Here is a 7,887-nt window from a genome sequence, read left to right on the forward strand (position 1 = left end):
GGCTTAATAGGTCTATTTAAAGAGCCTGAGAATTTTCATTCTTAACTATCTCCCAGGATTTGCTGATGCTGCTTAGACGTTATCTTCCTCCAGGAAGACTCTTCTGATCTACTTCTCCCTTTCCACCCCCATACTGAGTCAGTTGCCCCTTTCATGTTGTCTCACAGCAATGTATAATGTCTACTCTACTATAAATTGCCTGATTATTTGTCTGTTCTCCACCAGGCTGTGAGTTCTATGAGAACAAGGGCATTGCCTATCTCATTCATTGATGTATCCCTAACACAGTTCATTTCATACATAAATTTCAATAAATATATCTTAATGAATAAATGTACATATGAAAGGTTTCTCTCTTTCTCTCTCTCATCTTGTGTGTGTATGTAATTATCCAACTGTTTTTTTTTTTTATTCAGGAGGACCCAATAAAAAGAAATCAGTTGAGTCTACAGATCTGATTAAGAGAGAGTGATGGGAATGTTAAGCTCTGATTTACATTCAGGCGATGAGCTGTATGGAAGCTGCAGATTCTATCAGCTTTCTTTGCTGACTTAAGTAATTTAAAACCATCCAGGTAAAGCAAGTGTCTTGTCAGCCTTTAAATCTGTGAAGTTAATCACAATTCAAGTAACATTACTGAGAAAAATTCCTGAGAATGCTTTGCCTCTGACTCCATGGGGAATTTAGTGACAATCACTCAGTTCCTCTGAATTTTTATTTTAAACATTTTGGGTAGGTATTATATAGCCTTGAGTTTTCTTGACTTTTTCTTCTTATGGACTCAAATGTATAACACCTATCTCCCTGAGTTTGTCTCCACCAACAATGTTTCTGCAAAAAAGTTTATCAAGATTTACCTCCTCCAGGAAGCCTTCTTGAACTGACCACTTATATTAGTTTTCTGAGGCTGATAAAACAAATTACCACAAATTCAGTTGCTTAAAACAACTCTGGTGGCTCAGATAGTAAAGAATCTGTCTGCAATGCAGGAGACCTGGGTTTGATCTCTGGGTTGGGAAGATCCCCTGGAGAAGGGCATGGCAACCCACTCCAATATTCTTGCCTGGAGAATTCCCATGGACAGAGGAGCCTGGCAGGCTACAGTCCATGGGGTCACAAAGAGTCAGACATGACTGAGCACAAAGCTACATGAATTTATCATCTTACAGTTCTGTGGGTCATTAGTTTGACACAGGTCTCATCAGGTCAAATTCAAGATGTCAACAGAGTTCATTGCTTTCTGGAGTCTCTAGAATATCTTCTATTTTTTCTCCTTCTCCAGCTTCTAGCAGCAGCTCACATTCATTGATTCATGGTTGCCTTCCTCTATGTGCAAAGACAATAATGTTGCATCTCCCTGGTTATCTTTCCACAGCACATATGCCTCTGTCTCTCTCCTTCTATCTCTCTCTACCACTTTTTCAAGAACTCTTATTATTACATTGGATCTACTTAGATAATCCAGGATAATTTCCCCATGTTAAGGTCAGTTGATTAGCTACCTTAATCCCCCTTTGCCATGTAAAAACATATTAACAGGTTCTTAGGATTAGGATGTAGTCATATTTTGTTGTCGAGTCACTAAGTCATGTCCGACTCTTTTGTGACCCCATGGAATGTAGTCTCCCAGGTCCCTTCATCCATAAAATTCTCCAGGCAAGAATACTGCACTGGATTTCCATGCCCTCCTCCAGGAGATCTTCCTGACCCAGGGATTGAACCTGTGTCTCCTGCATTGGCAGGCAGATTCTTTGCCACTGAGCCACCAGGGAAGCTCCATGGTCATCTTTGGGAAGCCATTATTCTACATACTGTACAACCCATTCCCCAAATCATTTGGGAGTTATTAGTCTTTGATCCTCAGTTTCTTATCATTCCAAAGCATCTAGAAATCTAGTGCCTTTAACCCTAAATTAGAAATCATTGACCCTTGCTACACAATGGTACCATCTGAGGGACTTTGAAAAAATATTGATGTTCCAGCCCATCTCTAGAAATTCTGAGCTGAGTGGTCTTGAGAGGGATCCAGGCACATCAGATAATCCTCTGTATATTCAAAGTTGGGGACCACTGAAAGTGAAAGTTGCTCAGTTGTGTCCGACTCTTTGCAATCCCATGGACTGTACACTCCATGGAATTCTCCAGGCCAGAATACTGGAGTGGGTAGCCTTTCCCTTCTCCAGGGGATCTTCCCAACTCAGGGATCAAACCCAGGTCTCCCATATTGCAGGTGGATTCTTTACTAACTGAGCCACAATGGAAGCCCAAGAATACTTCAGTGGGGACCACTGCTGTTAGATAAATTTGCATTCCCCGAGTCACCCAAGTACAAAATTGGGGGTTCAGTTTGATTTACAACTTTCTCCTACCCCTTGTGGCCAACTAATTCACAAGTCCAGTGTCTTCAACCTTTGAAAAAGCCTCCTCCAACTTTCTTTCTATTCCAAGTGCCATTATTGTAACTCAAGTATCAGCTCTGAGCCAAAAGGCCACTTCCCCTTCTCTCGAGGCCTCTGCTCTTGTCTGTAGAACACTCCCATTTCCTCTACTCCTTTCACTCTCAGGTTTCTTGATTCCTGCTCAGGTTTCTGAGCACTCTTCATTTTGAAATTATTTGAGTAGATTAGTAGAATGGTTGTTATGGACTGCATGCCTTTCACATATTGAAGCTTTAACCCCCAAAGCGAAGGCATTAAGAGGTAGGGCCTTGGGGAGTTAACTAGGTTTAGATGAGGTCATGAGAGTACAGGATTAGTAGCCTTATAAAAAGCGGAAGAGACCAGAGTGCTCACTCTCTCTCTCTCTCTCTCCCCAACATGTGAGAATATAGTAAGAAGTGACCACCTGCAAGCCAAGAAGAGGGCTCCCACCAGGAACCGAATGGAACAGCATCTTGATATTGGAGTCTACGGCCATACCACCCTGAACGCGCCCGATCTCATCTGATATTGGAGTCCCCAGCCTCCAGAACTGTGAAAAATAACCATCTGATGTTTAAGTTGCCCGGTCGATGGTATTCTGTATAGAAGCACAAGCAGACTAATACAGCAGTAATGCTGGGAAAAGGAAGGCTTTAAGGATCATCTAATGCCATACCCTTATTTTACTGAGTAGGTAGCCAAGTCCTAGAGTAGTTCAATATCCTCTTGGGCTAACAGAGCCATCTAGAAGCAGAGCCAGGATTGAAGCTCAGTTCTCCATTGTTCATTCCTTCAGCATTTATGGATCATTAACTACGCTCAGGTAGATATTATGCCCAAACTGAAATGTATAAGGCAAGATCCCTGCCCTCAAAGAGCTCACGGTCTAGTCACTGTAATACAAAGAGATGCAGTGATTGAGAAAAGCATAGAGTATTGTACTAGTTGAGATGCTATATGGCCTAGTGACTACAGTCTGGTTTCTCATCCTTGCTGTGGTAGACTGAACATGCAAATTCTTTGACATTCCTCCCAGTAAGAAGTTGGTTCTATGTTCCCTTTCTTTGAGTCTTGGACAGCTCCATGACTTTCTCAGCAATAAAATACAGCAGAAGTATCATCATGACAGTTTCTATGATGTGGCTTTAAGAGACTGACAGCTTCCATTTTCTGTCTTATGGAGTACACACTCTTGGAACCTAGCCACATAGCAGCCACATGGAGAAGAACTAAGGACCCTGACTAACAGCACAGTCATGTGGTCAGCCATCCTGGAAATAAGATTTTCTAGCCCCAGTCAAACCACCCAGCCAATGCCATGTGCAACAGAGTTAAGCTCTCTCTGTTAAGCCCTGCCCAAATTCTTGACCCACAATAGAACAATTGCTATGATAAGCCATCAAATTCCTGGGCAATGTGTCATACAGCAATAGATAACCAGAACATCTGACCAGTAACATTATACATAACTTTGGGCAAGTTATCTTTTTAAGCTTCAGTGTCTTCATCCATAAAATAGATTTAAAAAGTAGAATTATTGTGAAAGCTAAACACAATAATACAGGCAAAGTGCCCTATTCCTAGCCAGTAGCGGCCACTGGTCTTTACAAAGGGTCTAACAACAAAAAAGAAAAACTTAATCCACTAGCTTGAAGCAGAGACAAGACCTCTATGAAGAGAACTCAAAAGAGGGATCAACTGTGGATGGATCAGCAGTCACTAAAAATGTGAAATTATTATATAAGCATAATGTATTTATTATGTATACTTATTATATACTTTATAATATAATTTGTATTACAATTTGTGTATATCCTACATCAAGCACCACCTTCTAAAGGTTACACTCTTTTGGAAACCTGGTCTTCATGCAGTGAGCTGTCTGTTTCAGAGACAGACACTGCAGATGCTCCAGGTACAGTGATGCTTCTCTGCAGTAACACATTCACCTGCACTGCTCACTGATGCAATGGGAGGTCCTTACAGCAGCCTGTATGTTTTAATATTCCCAAATTACCACTCCCCACCCCGCAGAGCTCTGAGTCTTCCCTTGACAGGCTCTCACCACAGTTTGCATCCACCTCAAGGGGCTCTGATTGCATTCAGTGCCACAGTGAGGGCATCTGAAATCCTCCATGTCAGAGCCAGTTCTGTGTGCTGGATGTGTGCTTTTGGTTGACCCCTCTGATCATCTGTGAAACGGGGAAAATAATGCCTGCCCTTATTACTTTACAGGACTGTTGTACAATGTCAAATGCTAACATCCCTACTTATACTGGAAAATGCTAACAATGAAAGGGAGAATAACAAGGCAATCTTTTTGTTTGGTTAAAAAAATATGGTACTGATGAACCTATTAGCAGGGCAGCAATGGAGTGGAAAGTGAAGTGAGAGTGTTAGTCACTCAGTCGCGTCCAACTCTTCTGTGATCCATGAACTATAAAGCCCACCAGGCTTCTCTGTCCATGGTTTTCCCAGGCAAGAATACTGGAGTGGGTAGCCATTCCCTTCTCCAGGCGATCTTCCCAACCCAGGAATCGAACCCAGGTCTCCTGCATTGCAGGCAGATTCTTCACCATCTGAGCCACCAGGAAAGCCCAAAATGGAAACATATACACTACCATATGTAAAATAGATAGCCAGTGGGAATTTGCTATATGAGTCAGGGAGCTCAAACCGGTTCTCTGTGACAGCCTAGAGGGGTGGGAGGTGAGAGGGAGGGGACAATATGTATGTATACCTATGGCTGATTCATGTGGATGTATAGCAGAAACCAACACAATATTGAAAAACAATTATCATTCAATTAAAAATAAGTAAATTAAAAACAAATAAAAAAACAAAACTACATAACAAATGCTATCCTTTTAAAGATGGGATGTGGCTGGAATGGCAGCTGCTGACTCACTATTTGGGCACATTTCCAGGACAGCTTCCCTACTGACCAACCACACTTCCGATAAGTGTGGTCTCAGAACGGATGTGTTATGCTTGCTGTTTTTAAATTATTCCATGTTACAAAAGATGCTCAAGAAAGTGTGCCTCCCATTTTTACAAGACTTAAAAGCTTTTTGAGCCTGTTTCAAGGATGAGAGGCTGAAGAAGGACCAATGTGCATTAACTGGTTAATTAATGTTAATTAGTACCTCTCCTTTAGCTTTTAAACTACTGTAAAATGCCTGCTTTGCACTCTCTAGGCGGTCAAATATTACCCATTTGGGCAAATAATATCAAAGGAATTGACTTTTTTCTTTCTATTTTAGCAAAGATATCCAAAAATTTAAAGCTAGCTTTTGCAAGACTCTTTAAAAAGGAATCCATCTACTCATAACCCTCTCTAAGCTTCTGTGAAGGAAGAAGAGCCGTTACTGGAAATGTCAGCAACTGGAGTGGTGAGTGACAGGATCCAGGTCTCTTGGGAGAACGTCCTGAGAGTCAAATGTCCGGACTTCGAATAGGGCACATACAGCTTGCATCATTTCTGGGAACTGCAGACATCTTGTAGAACAATGAATTTAATTTAAAAGGACAGCAGAGGAGAGGGAAAGTACTCTGGCTCTGAGTCATCAGGACAATGAGGCCGTGGCTGAGCTTTTGGATCTGTAGTCTGCTGCAAGATGTGGGCTGTCGGTCCTCCTGTCACCACTTCTTCCCAGCCTACACTATTTAGGGCAGGTGGTTCAAGTTTTACTCACTCTCCTCCTGCACATAGAGATCTTCGTTTCCTTCGAAACAATCCTTTATGTTTCAGAGTTACAATACAAATTTTAACTTCTGCATGATGAATCATGCCTTTTTACTGGGAAAGCATTTGGCAAGGGGAATGAATAATAAGCGTTTCCAAGTCTTGAGCATCTACCCACATGATCTCTCATCCTTGCAACATCCTACAAGGTCCAGATAAACAGAGACTACAACTGACTCTATTTTAGAGATAGCAAAACTGAGGCTCACATTGTTTATCAACATGTCCAACAAAATCCCGACACTGAATTAAAATTTCCAAACCTCACTGCATACCATAGAGAATAAAAAAAACAGAAATAGAACCGCCATACGACCCAGCAATCGCACTCCTGGGCATACACACCGAGGAAACCAGAATTGAAAGAGAGACATGTACCCCAATGTCCATTGCAGCACTGTTTACAATAGCCAGGACATGGAAGCAACCTAGATGTCCATCTGCAGACGAATGGATAAGAGAGCTGTGGTACATTTACACAATGGAGTATTACTCAGCCATTAAAAAAATACATTTGAATCAGTTCTAATGAGGTGGATGAATCTGAAGCCTATTATACAGAGTGAAGTAAGCCAGAAAGAAAAATACCAATACAGTATACTAATACACATATATGCAATTTAGAAAGATGGTAACGATAATCCTGCATACGAGACAGCAAAAGAGACACAGATGTATAAAACAATCTTTTGGACTCTGTGGGAGAGGGAGAGGGTGGGATGATTTGGGATAATGGCATTGAAACATATATATTATCATATGTGAAACAAATCGCCAGTCCAGGTTCGATGCATGATACAGGATGCTCGTGGCTGGTACACTGCGATGAACCTAAGGGATGGTATAGGGAGGGAGGTGGGAGGGGGGATCAAGATGGGGAACACATGTCAATGTATGGCAAAACCAATACAATATTGTAAAGTAATTAGCCTCCAATTAAAATAAATTAATTTTAAAAAAAACAGTGAAAGAACAAGCAAGGAAATGATGACGAATATACAAAAAAAATTAAATAAAGATTCTAAACCCTTTTTATTAAAAGGCTAATGTTCAAGCATGAAATAGCACTTTAATCTTATATTAATAGCATTTTACTTTTCATTAAACAAATATATCCCAATGTTCATTGCAGCACTGTTTACAATAGCCAAGACATGGAAGCAACCTGTCTATCGACAGATGAATGGATATAAATGTAATATTCCACTGATGTATACACATATCATGGAATATTACTCAGCCATTGAAAAGAAGGAAATAATGGCATTTGCAGCAACATGGATGGACGTTGAGATTATCATACCAAGTGAAATAAGTCAGAGAAAGATGAATATCATATGATATTGCTTATATGTAGAATCTTAAAAAATGATACAAATGAACTTACTTATAAAATATTAACAGGCTTACAGAGTGAACTTATGGTTATGGGGGGAGGGACATGGGCAGGTGGGGAGACTAGGGTGAGGGATAAAGTATAAAGTAGGAACTATTATTATACTCATTCTAAAGATGTGCCAACTGTGGTACAAAGATGTAGTTTGGTTAAAGTCATCCAATTCGGACATGGTCAAACCAGGACTCCAATTCAAATGACAATATTCAGAAATGTACACCTGAAAATACTAACATGGAGCCTGGACAAGAAATCAGTACTCATCTGCTATTATTTCAATTGCTCTTCCACTACACTTAAGAATGAGATTAGTCACATTCTCACCC

The sequence above is a fragment of the Moschus berezovskii genome, chromosome 7, assembly GCF_049115385.1.
Source record: "Moschus berezovskii isolate FMDL1 chromosome 7, NW_MosBer_1.0, whole genome shotgun sequence".
Taxonomy (NCBI): domain Eukaryota; kingdom Metazoa; phylum Chordata; class Mammalia; order Artiodactyla; family Moschidae; genus Moschus; species Moschus berezovskii.